Source organism: Centroberyx gerrardi, unplaced genomic scaffold, assembly GCF_048128805.1.
Source record: "Centroberyx gerrardi isolate f3 unplaced genomic scaffold, fCenGer3.hap1.cur.20231027 Scaffold_486, whole genome shotgun sequence".
Taxonomy (NCBI): Eukaryota; Metazoa; Chordata; class Actinopteri; order Beryciformes; family Berycidae; genus Centroberyx; species Centroberyx gerrardi.
Genome location: NW_027605307.1, coordinates 19152 through 31797, shown reverse-complemented (window position 1 = coordinate 31797; position 12646 = coordinate 19152). Strand labels below are relative to the sequence as shown.

The 12646-nt window shown below is 45.4% G+C and overlaps 1 long non-coding RNA gene across 1 annotated transcript; it reads left to right on the top strand.

Moving 5' to 3' along the window:
* The first annotated feature begins 1809 nt into the window (after positions 1–1809).
* LOC144538412 (uncharacterized) lies at positions 1810–11568 on the top strand. The gene is made up of 3 exons (XR_013504276.1): positions 1810–1904; positions 9489–9578; positions 10347–11568. It is a non-coding gene; the product is annotated as an uncharacterized LOC144538412 (long non-coding RNA).
* Positions 11569–12646: the final 1078 nt, after the last annotated feature.

Genomic DNA, 12646 nt, shown 5'->3' with positions numbered 1-12646 from the left:
TCATAGAAAAACTGCAGAATCGGCAAAATTGCTCCTCTTGGAGGTAGAGCTGGAAGTGTTGAAAGGCCTCTCCTGCGTCTCAAAATAAATCCCTTCCCCTCGCCTCACCTCCAGTCCATCACTTCTTTCCAATTCATCAATGTTTAGCTGAATTATGCTGTTTAGATTTAGTGACCAAAGCCAGCAATCCACTTGCTTAATTTGTCATTGTGTTGACCGTCTGGGTAGTGAGTAATTATTAATAGTGATTATATCATGTGCTTTTGATCTTGAAGTGTTTTTTTCACTGATTGGACTACTCTTAATACCACTTTGACCACTGTAGTACTGATTTCTACTGTGTGTGCATGTAAGGTATGCCTATTCCCATTCAAGGTCAGGTTTCCTCGTATGTCTGTATAGACTGCAATATAATGGTAGAGTGAACCAACAATTATAGGATAACAGCAATTCATCAGTGCTACTATCAGCGTTAGAATCAGAGACTGCACAAGTCAATCTATCCATCTTGCACCAACAAGAGCTACTGCAACCTGTGTTAAACAGCACTTTCAGTTTAGATGGTCGAAAAAACTGTAATCGATTTAACTTAAAAAAAAATGGTCTTTGTTATGTCCTCGTTCAATACTTGCAACCATCTACATGGTATATACTGTAGCCTATCCCCTCTGCACACACTCGCCCAAGCCCCATGAGTCATCAACACGCACACACACACGCACGCGCGCACAGAGTGCAGTGAGTGCACAGCTCGGATATGAATCTCCCTCCATGGGCCGGAGGAGTTGGGTTACTCATGGGCCCATAAACATGTGCTGGCGGCAGTCCAAGGCACTGCACTGTAATTACAAACGTTAGAAACAATATATAAAAGACCCTTCCCCGGCAAGGCCACGTCCCGCGCTGCAATTAGCGTCCTTGTACAGAATTATCACCCTTCAGCAGCAGCGCTGAGTGGAGGCCCGTAATTAGCAGTGTCCTCCTTGGTCCAGGGAAAGGACAACCCTACACATCTCTCTCTCTCTCTCTCTCTCTCTCTCTCTCTCTCTCTCTCTCTCTCTCTCTCTCTCTCGCTGCAATCTGAGATTTCGCTAATGATGACTAACTACCTCTGTTGTCCTTCGCCCCATTTCACCTCTACACACTGGCTCCGGCATCGCACACACGCATGCACACAGTAACACAGAAACATGTCAGGGGGCTGCTGCCTTGTACATCAACGCCGTACAGTCTATACGTGCCCGCCACGCGTGAAAATGAACATACTGTGCCCGCATGTGCAGAAAAAAAAAAAAAAAGGTTATTATGCTCACAAGTACACGCATACGCACCACTTCACCCACGCACATGACACTGTAGGGCTCCAGTAATGCAGCATGCCAAAGTGTGTGCACATATGCAGTGAGTGGGTGCCACTGGGCCAGGCCGAGGCCGCGGTGGAGCTAGTGTGTTGGTGTTGGTGTTGGGTGAGCATGCGGCAGTGGGAGTTGGCCGGTGTACAGGCCAGCAGAGAGGGTGCGGTGTGTTACATGTTCCACTAATGAGTTTCCTTGGCCAGGCTAGACCGTGGGGCGAGCTTATTAGTAAACAGGCTACAGAGAGGAGCCCCTACAGCCCTCTGCTGCTGCTGGCTCTCCAACTGATCCCTCTCTCTCTCTCTCTCTCTCTCTCTCTGTGTTTCTGTTTCTCTCCCTCTCTCTGTCGGTTTCTCTTCCTCTCTCTGTTTCTATTGCTGTAATTTGTCTCTCCCTACGACAATCCTCTCTCTCTCTCTCTCTCTCTCTCTCTCCCTTGCTCCCTCTTGTTGTAGGCAGTAAGATGGTCTTCGACTTCAGCCAGAGGCACAAACAATTTGGCCAACAAGAGAAATCACGGACAGACAGACTGGCGATCCCGGCAGTATTGTAAGTACCATAATGTATTGCAAATTGAATATGTTGTCATTTAATGATGTATTATTATAGTGCAATTGTATTGTCTTCCATTTCATTTAATGACATTAAGTGTATAATTAGATGCTGCGCAAGTTTCATTTGTCATTATACGTATGATATCCAGCTACTCTGTCTGCATTTATTTTCTTTCTTTTTCGGAGTCTTCTAATATTATAATGTGAGCCTTCACTGTATAAAATGCCGTCATTAGATTCAATCAAAATGGCTGGGCTTTGTGCCTTCAGCCCATTTGAAAGGCCAAGTGGCCCCAACAGCTTAACAGTACAGCAGATTCCAAAAAATGGATAATCTTTAATGCACTCGCACAGAAAACACTCTGGGTGTAATCTTTATTGTCCACAAGGCGTATGAAGTCTTGACTCCAGCCCACCAATTCATTCTCTATGCTTGGGCCTGGAACTGTTAGAAAATGGCTTCCACTCTCTGCCTTCCAGCTCTCAGCTCCCCGCCGCCATTTTGTGTATCTCTGCCAAAGTAGTCAGGTAGCAGGATGAGAGGGAGAGAGTGAAGGGGGGGAGAGAAAGCGGGTGGAGCTGGGTGTGAGGTTAAGAAGCAAGCTAAAACTGTATAGATAGGGAAGACCGGAGAGGATTGGAGAAAAGAGGAGAAGGCGGTTGTCCAGGGGGGCAATGTACAGTGATAGGAATACTGAATCTGTCCTTTTCTTATGGGGAGAGGTTTTTAATTGTTGCCGACTGACTGCATACAAACAAGCAGCCTTGCAGCCCCTCTGGACCCTTCCCAGCTCCTCTTCTCAAAGAGCTGACCTTGGGTGGACGCCATAAACTGTTCTTTTCCATTGGCGCAAAATGTGCTGGCAGGGCCCGCAGCTGCACGACCCCCTTCCACCCTCCACCCTCCATCCCTCCGTCGCTCCTCCCTCTCTCCTTCACACCGCCCAGACTCCCCAACAGCCTGGCCCCCGTAGTAACACAACCTGCCTGCTTACAGTGCACTAGAGCCAGAGAGCATGGGAAAAGCTTTAACTTCTGCTTATCTACCTGTCTCCGCCCTGACCGCAGCACGCTATTAGCTGCAGCTTCAGCCCCAGCCCTAAGCCCCTTGCTTCTCTGTGCGCCTATCATCTGCCCTTAGTAACCCCAGGCCAAACCCGACATCCTCCAGCACCAGCAGCTCGCTGCCCGTGGCTCTGGAATTCTGCAAGCGCCAAGCATTCGATTTCATGGGCATATGGCATATAGATCTTCCTGTTTCCTGACCCTAAGATCACAGCTATCAAGCTATCAGTGGGTGTCCTCTACCCCCTTTCTCTTAAAGGAATACACAGAGTTTTGGTGAGACTGGCCCGTTGGTCAACTTACCCTTTAAGTAATGACAACATAGACACCAAAATCATCCATCATGTGTCCATCATTCACTCCGGTGCTCCATGCTAACTCTTTAGCATACACTAAAGTGATAGTAAGAAGACTGACCTTTTAGTAATAAAAAGTTGTTGGTGGTTTTTATTATATGGCATGTAGATTCATACATACAAAATTAAATATCATTAACCCAATATAGCTGATGTAGTTTATTTTTGGAACTATTTGCAGTGGCTTTTAGCTGTACATTGTCATTGCCCACCACATTCACTTAGTGCCTGGTTGTAGTACATTATTTTCAAATTTTCTGTACATTTCACTAGTCTCCTTCACAAAACCAGCCAAACTTGGCTGCATATCATTTAATATTATTATTATTATTAGATTATTATTTTCATTTTCTCACTTTTGAGACAACGCTAGTCGCCTACTATCATTCATCATTCACAGTGTATGCTAAAGGGTACGCATCTACGATCTAATGGGAACACATGGATGATTTTGGTGTTGATTGACCAATGGGGCAATCTCACCAAAACTTAGTGTATTTTTATTTTTTTGGGCATTTCTGCTTTGTTGAATAGTCACAGTGGAGAGAGACAGGGCAGAGAGAGGGGATGACATGCAGCAAAAGGCACGGGTCGGATTCAAACCCGTGCCGCTGCGAGTAGGACATGCTCGGCTGGTTGCGCCAAAACTTGGTGTATTTTCAAGGAATGTGGAAGACATCCTTTCACATCTGCACATAAACACTGTACAGGAATTTTGCCTTGGTGGCACTGGTGCAAAGACATATTGACAACTTACACAGAAACACAGCACATACCGACTATATGGCTATATGGCCTTTAGTGATGCTACGCTAACTGCCGAACTGTCTGGGTGTGTGTATCCTCGCTGGCATGCAACTACCTTAGACTCCTTAGACTTAGGTGCAAAAGATAGCGTAGGTCTCACCAGCACCGAGTCGGTTGGCCTATATAGGGCCGTGGCACTCAGACAAGCTCTCATAGAGACAGACAGACAGTCAATGGCCTCGCTAACAGTTCAGACTGCACTCCGTCCCCTTTGGCTCCCCGCTCCTCTAATCTGGCCATGTGTTTGCATATGGGACAGAGTGGCCTCCATATTGTGTTTGTGGAATGAATTATGAATGCTATTGCATAACCGTGGCCTGTTTCTAGGGCATATCTCTATAGCATCTACCCAGAGACCAAAGCATGAATACATTTACCCGGCCTAGACCTCTTGGAAGTGATACTGTGAAGCTGGCCTCTCGAGGGCCTGCCTGCGTTTGTTTATGGTTATATAGAGCAGATGGCCATGCAACATGGTCACATATCACACACACGCTGCCTCGCTGGCACTGCCACACACACTAACACAAATGCATATAGGCAGGAATGTAGGAACATTTGAAGGGGACTCAAATCCACAAAATTTCATTCATTATTCTTGTATAAATCACATATGGACAAGTATAGAATCTCTTTATCAGTGTACATTATATTCCCATTCATCTTGGCAGCAGGCCTAGAAGTATAGGCACCGGAGCTAATAACTGCTGTCAAATGAAGCTTTTCAACACTAACTGTGGTTAACTGTGCTGTATTTACAGCCATAGCTTTCAGCTGAAACTGCTAACCACTGTAGCTAACAGGGTCTGACTACAGCCAGCTGTAGCCTGGGGCTAACAAGTTCCTCAAGGTTACACACTGTATAGAGCCCTGTCTGCCCACTCTGCCCCTCTGTCTGTCAGCTGAAGTTCATATCCAGGGAGAAAGGTATGTGTCCCACCCTCTAAATATAGCTGGCGACAGATGCAGCTCGATGGGGCACTGCCCGAGCTGAAAGGGGCCCTGCAGGCAGGCCAGGGCAGAGCTGGGCAGGCAGACGTGTCAGGACTATAGACTTCTCCTAATAGACGGGGGCCCTCCAGGTCACCAGCAGCCACATGGCACTGTTAGTCTCACCAGCTTCCATTAGCTTGGCAGCTCAAAGGCTAGGCCCCGTTCACATGAGCATTTGTGATACGTCAAAAAACTGACAACGTCTCATGTATTTCAGTGAGACGTATGCATTGGCAGATGACATGGATTGACGTGAAAATATTGCAACTGTCAAACTGTCAAAAAAGTTGAAACTAACTTTTGACGGAGGGCAGGCAAACGTCACCCACTAACATACTTCATCAGCCAATGACATTTGTAAAGACTGTTTCAAAAGGTTTCGAGACACGCCCACAACAACGCAACCTAGGTGGTTTCAAGGCATATGTGCCCATTATTGTGATTAATGCCAAATGTCCCATGAATTTAGACATGGGGGACAAGATTATAAAATTCTAAAGGAGGAGTGTCAGCCATTGGCTACATGCTGGTTGCTCTGTGCACATATAGTTTTGTAATATATTTTATCATTTGCCTGGATCTAGCATGTACAGTATACATCAGTGTCGCCTTCTCTATCGGCCCGTCTGTGTGTGTGCGCACACGGGCATGGAAGTGTATGTATCTGCCTCCATGTGCATGTGACTGTATACTGTGTGTGAGAGATGAGAAGCAGCTGGCAGGGTTGGGCTGAGCGGTCTGGGCGACCCCTGCTGTGTGCCCTGTCATTACAATGACTGGGGTCATTTTTTACCTCTAAAGATGGGGCCGGGGGGCCGCGCTGGGATCAGCTAACTCTGCCTAATCCAGCCCTCTTCACCTGGCATGTTGATGGCTCTGCCTGGGGGAGGGGGGGTGGGGTGGGGGGATTCGGGAGAGGGGGTGGGGGGGTGGGGGGGAGTGGAGTAGTCACTGGGGTCGGTTCATCTCACAGGCAGACAGACGGACACACATATGCACATAGGCGCAGACACGCATGCATGTACATACACACGTACTCACACATACACACAGCACCCAGAATGTCACATACACATGCACACGCACACACACACGCATGTAAGAAGGTCCACACTGATCCACACACACAAACACACATCCACATACACAAATATATATGCATGCACTCGCAAAAACGCACACATGTAGGTCCACACACATACACACCCATATGCACACACATACGCACACCGTCATATACACACACACACACACATACCCATAAACTCTCTCTCCTCACACACACTCACACAGAATTTGCGAGCTCCATATCTGCCCCATGCAGAGGTGACGGGGAGGTCAGCCTGTCTGACTTTGAGCAGAATCCCCCTGCGGCTCGCCCCAGCCATCCCCCCTGGCATGTGTAACAGGACCTGCCCATGCAGCCTCTCCTCTTCTCCCCTCTCCTCCTCCTCCTCCTCCTGCCGCCTCCCCTGGCCCTGGTATAAATAGATGGGTCATGCCTGCTCCGCTAACCCTGGGGGCTGAAAGGGGGTGGGGGGGTGGGGGGGCACAGAAGCCATGCTTCCCTTTTTAAACGCTCCGCCGTGTCTATCTGGATTCCTCCTGTCTGCACCCAGACACCCCTTCGCTTGGCAAAGAGGCACGCATATAGATGTACTTACACACACACAGGCGCTTAGATGCACACAGTTGCATGCACACAAACTAGACACATGCACACTAAATAGGCAAGATTTTTTTGTTTGTTTTAGAATTTTATCAGTCTTGTCTTGATGAAAAAGACTGATGAAAAATGTTTTTTTTTTTTATTCCTGACCACATCCCTGACATAGGAGACCACATAAGCATGAATACAAGAACTAATGAGCATACACAAACACACGTGCAAAACTCACAAGCACTAGCACCCATGTAAACCCGTGGTGTCAAAGGGCCTCCATAAAGGGTGGGATACAGAGAGTTGTAAATCTGAGGTTGCGAGAGAATCTAGGGTTGACGAGCAGGTTAAATGCTGCTCCCAGCTTAAACTTATCTAATGTGCATGCCAATTTAACAAACATTTTCCTTGAATGTGCACAACCCTACAACACAGATCTAAAATCAAAGAATTGATGGTAGCGCATATGCATACACTGAACAAATGTTTTTAATTCATATTGTTGTGGACAAGCACACACATTCAGGAAAATGATGAAGAATGGGGATACACACCATGTAAATGTCCAGTTGCCAGTGCAGGCCTACCCTCCACACTGACCACAGGCCCGGACCGCCAGAATCCCATAGATCAAGTTACAAGGTTACAGCACTCTGTTCCATCTTACTAGCACTCCAGTGAAATTCAGCTTCATTATTGATTGATAGATAGCGTAGCGCTTTGACTGAAGTGTGATTGAATTAAAGCGGCTCTTTAAGCAATGCTGGCCTTTGCTGTGAAATCTGTGTGAATGTGTTTTGCAGTAAATGGCTGTTGTGGTTTGCTTTATTTCCTCTAAAGGGTATTTCTGTGCATTTGTGTGTGAGTGGGCATGTGTGTGTATGTGAGAGCAAGATCTGTGCATGCATGCACATGCTCGTGTGTGCGTGCATTTGCATTCGCAACTGTGTCCATGTGTGCACATGTGCATAGGTTTGTTTATGCATTCATGTGTGCATACCTAAAAGTGTGCATGCATGTGTATTTGTGTGACATTATGAGAGGATGAGGTGTGGAAAGCAGGTCTTTACGCCTCAGCCTTTCTAAACAGCTAATGGAGGAGCGAAGCAGAAGAAGCATATCGGTTACAGATGCTCTGGTTTAAAGTGAAGGACTGCTTGCTGAGTTTGCACACTTATAAGAAGGCAGAATTTTCAGGTGGACAAGCTCCCACTAAAGGAGGTGTTTTTAGATTGTATTACATAACCGTGTCAAGAGCCTGATGCATGTGTGTGCAAGCGTGCATGCCTGCGCGTGTGTGTGTGTGTATGTGTGTGCATGTGTTGTATATTGGTCCTCTTCAGTATGTGTGTGTGGGTGCGAGTGTGAATATTTCCCTGTCACTGGATGATAGCAACTGGCTTCACTTGAAAGCAATAGCTTTCCTGGATGTGCACTCTGTTGGTCAGGACCCCAGAGCCATCTACTATATTAGATTGAAGTATGTCCAGTCAGCAGACTGAGAGGACAGTGTGCCTTGACCTTACCTTATGAAGTCTGGGCCCCACACCACTTAGCTTTTTGCAGGACTGCACAATGTGAATGGATCGTCATATGAATAGCAATATATGCAGACACAGCTTTTTCTATGTAATTTCTGTTTAAACACTTAACAAATTAAAATAAAAATATATTGAGGGTGCTATGCTAATACTTAGGGTTTGCTTGGTTTGAATATTATGAAACAATTCTCTAATTAGTAGGTCAGGTTTTCTGCACAGGACTAGAATATCTTGTTTAGAGGGCCATAAGAAACACTTTTCCTCCTTGTGTTGTAGTGTTATTAGTCTGTTGTGATTTGGAAATTGCAGGTCAATATTGTAATTTCTCCTTTTTTTATTAATTGTGCACTGCTAGCTTTCAGTGAAATGCAGGAAATGACCACAGTGTACAGTATCTTCCCTGTGTGGCTCTGTTTGTGCATGCACATGTTTGTTAGTATGTGTGTGTGCATGCATGTATCTGTGTATGTACACATATGTGTGCTACATCTCTCTATGTGTCAGCCTGTCTCTGCCTGCCGTGTGTCTCTGTGCTTCTCATGTGTGTGTCTGTTAGCCTGTAAGTGTGTGTGTGTGTGTGTGTGTGTGTGCATACTTACAATCCAATCATCCAGTGCTATGCTGTAAGTAAGGCAGTGTTGAATAATGCAGACAGCCTCAGACTCACCACTGAGCAGACACAATGGGGCCTCTCAACTCAAGACCTACTGTTCTGTATTGTGCTGTGCTGTACTCCAGTGCCTTCATAGATGGAATAATATTACTGTGGAGGTACATGCTGAGAACGATTTCGCTGATATGACTCTTTACAGCATATAGTGTGACAGTAAGACATGTGGTATGTGTGTGTGCGCCTCTGTGTGTCCACATGCCGATGTAATGTGTGTGTTTGTCACAGAACACACAAGTATACAGGCATACAAAACTTCATACAGGCATACACATGCACATACTCACAAACCCAATCTGTTCAAGTTGCAAGCAAAACCCAGACACACATACAATTATATTTCTTGAAAACACTCGTACAGATTGACAACCTCTGGGGTCCTAGCAATTGATCTCACAGAAGGCAAATCTAAAAGTCATCATGTTGAAGTATTTCTCCATTTCCTTTGTTGCAGAAGTAACAGATTTTCCCTCTTGGGGCTTTTCAGATGGAGGCTACCTGACAAGCCGCTGAAACCATGATGGAGGGAGGAGGCGATAGGCCAGTGTTCCCCCCTTCGCTGCGTGTTACAGAGCAGGTGAGAAACATTAACAACGGCAGCAGCTGCGGCCCTCTGCTCTGCACATGTGGGCCAGGATATGAGCTAGCTCAAGCTCGCCCACTCTCCACACCGGTCACTAATGTTAACACTCTCCTCTCTGAGCCATAGAAACAGTGCAAGAGAAAAAGGGGGAACACGGTGGAATCAACACGGATCGCTAGGTGGGACGAGACCCATCTCTGTCTTTTTGCATTTTGTTATATGTTGTTGTGAACAATAATCTTGAGCTGTGGAGTGATGTGGACTTGTTGATAGTCACCTTGCCCAGCCCCTTTCAGCATTCATCATAGGCCTATTGAACACTGACCAAAATCATGAACACAGACCAAAATCATGAACACAGACCAAAATCATGAACACAGACCAAAATCCGAAATACAGAGCAAGGTCTGAAAAACGGAGCAATTTTGAAATGGAAAATATTTAGCAAGTTGAATACTGCAATTTAGATTTTTTATAGCTTGAACTATCTTCTGTAAAATCCTTTGCATGTCACAGTATCCCATATGTTATTGACATGGTCACATTTGAATATGGAAATATCTCCTGGCTATACAATTTGTTTGGGACATAAGCAGTTTGTCGGATCATTTGAATTCCCCTTGGCCCCAGCAATGAACCGGGTGACACAGTCACATTGTGTTCTGAGCACACACAGATCCAGTCTCACCGGTGAGGCATCCCAGAGGAGAGTGGCATGTGTATTCCTGTTTCTGTGAATCATAACCACTGTTTTGTATTCAGTGAGGTGTGTCAAAGCGGATTACCTGCATGAACGGGGACCAGAAAGGACTTTGTGTTCAAAGACTGTCCTTTGGGGTGAGGTAGTAGGTTGTATAGTTTTAGGGTCATACCCTTCCTGTCAGATAACTATACAACTTACTGTCTTTCCTGAAGTGGCTGTAATGTCGTCAGATTCCACTTTGGGGGCTTTTGGATCGGGATCATCGTTGGAATTTGCATGTTTACCCACTGACTTTGCTAAGAACAAAATTCAATGGCAGCATTTCATAGAGGTAGGACTAATCCACTTGCAAATGTATGTGCTTCTGGTAATTTTCTTTTTCATGATTAATCATGGTTGAACATTATGATTGGATGTTCAATAAAGAAGACGTTTATTAAACGTATTGTTATGTTTTTTTTTAATCTTTTTGGACAAGCAGTTGGACGATGTTCTCTTCATATCTCACCAGAAATATTAAGTAGACTTGTTGTCATCTTGAAGTTAGAAAAAGGACCCTCGACCTCTTTCCTTAGCTCTTATTTTTTATTTATTGTAATATTTTTCTCTTCCATGATCATCTTAAGGTCGCATGATTATTACCAATGCACTGTGGCTCTGATCCTCGCACTGCTTAGCATTGTTTGCTTCTAATGTTGGTGATGTAGGAATTGAAGCTCTACTTACTGTTACACTCACTGTAAGTCGCTTTGGATAAGTGTCAGCTGAATGCCTAAAATATAAAAATATAAGTGTAAAAATGATGAGGAACTACTCATCTATTATAAGGAAACATGCAGTGTACATATGTTACTCTACCATAGTGCTCTCCGTACAGCTCACACCAAAAGTTGCCAACCAGTGAAGACCATTTCCAAGCAGCCCCCCCTCTCTGATGTTCGTACGGGGTGAGGTAGTAGGTTGTGTGGTTTCAGGGTAGTGATTTTGCCCAATCAGGAGATAACTATACAACCTACTGCCTTCCCTGAAGGGCAGCAATACTACACCAGACAGACAGCAGGGGGCGTCATGTGCACAGCGTCATAAACCTCCCAGGATCAACAAACCAAACCAGGTCAACTGTCTGGCCCAGAGCCGTCAGCCTGTCTCTTATCCAGAATGTAGGCTTCCGCCGCCGATCACAGGAACAGAGAAGGCCTGCAGGTAAAGTCTGTTAACTCTGGCTTTTGTCCTTGATTTGGCTTTTCTGTTTCAAAGGATAATAAAAAGTATGATGATGAATTGCTTTGTCTTTGACTTTTATTTCTGGGGGGTTTTCCACATGTTAAACAGATTTAAATTAACTGTTGGGTCTATTTGCACTCATCACTATCAGTGTAATCTATGGAAATGTTATACAAAACATTGTCTGGCATGTGAGATTAATTGGAAGATGTACTGTATAGCTTTTTAAAAACTACAATAGCCTAATCATCAAATGTAACACCAAGTGCCTTTGATGAACATAGTAGTCCCATAAGTAGTCTAGTCCCATTGTATTAATGCTGAGACACTATTGCTCTCACCCAACCAAATTGACCAAATGCTGGTAAATCTTTGGTTGGTTTATCCAGTCTAATAGCCAGTGTGGAAGGGAACCAACATTTTTTTGGAGGTTGCTTTCTATTGAACAGTTGAGAAATTAGTAAAATTTCATATCCAGCAGTCACTGGTAAAGCGAAACCTTAAGTTTACTGGCTCTATTCAGGCCTGGGATCAGCCGGCAGCCCAGAAACGTCTTAAACCTGAGAGCAGAGCAGACGGAAAGAAGGAGAGCCGTGGCACAGTCTCACCTCCCGGGCTCCAGCATGATTCATATGGCAACAGATGATGGTTACAGTATTCTATCTCTCCCTGGCCAACACCACACACACACACACACACACACACATAGATGATGGACTGAGTGCCAGTCAGTATCAGGCCAACATGGGCGTCAGACATGCCTCACTGTCTGAGACTGCAGCCCACTGAATCTCGTATCAAGGTCAGGCTCAGGGTTGTCATTCATTGTGAAAGCCCTCACTCACCCGTGTGCCTTCACTCAGCAGTCACAGAGCCACTGGTCAACTCTTAGCCAGTGCTACAGGTAGCTGCTAGTTAATATCCATTTCACCTCAGATGTTCAATGTACCTGCACATACAGATACATACCAAATTCTGCTGCACACACTTGCACTTCCTCATTCTGAACAGTTTGCACATGCTTTGTGCTTGAGTATTCATGTCACACACATCTCACGCGTCTCAGTTATAGCTGTCAAACAGTTAAACTGGGCTGAGCTACTTACACATTCACCAGTGTCTCTGGAACAATGAG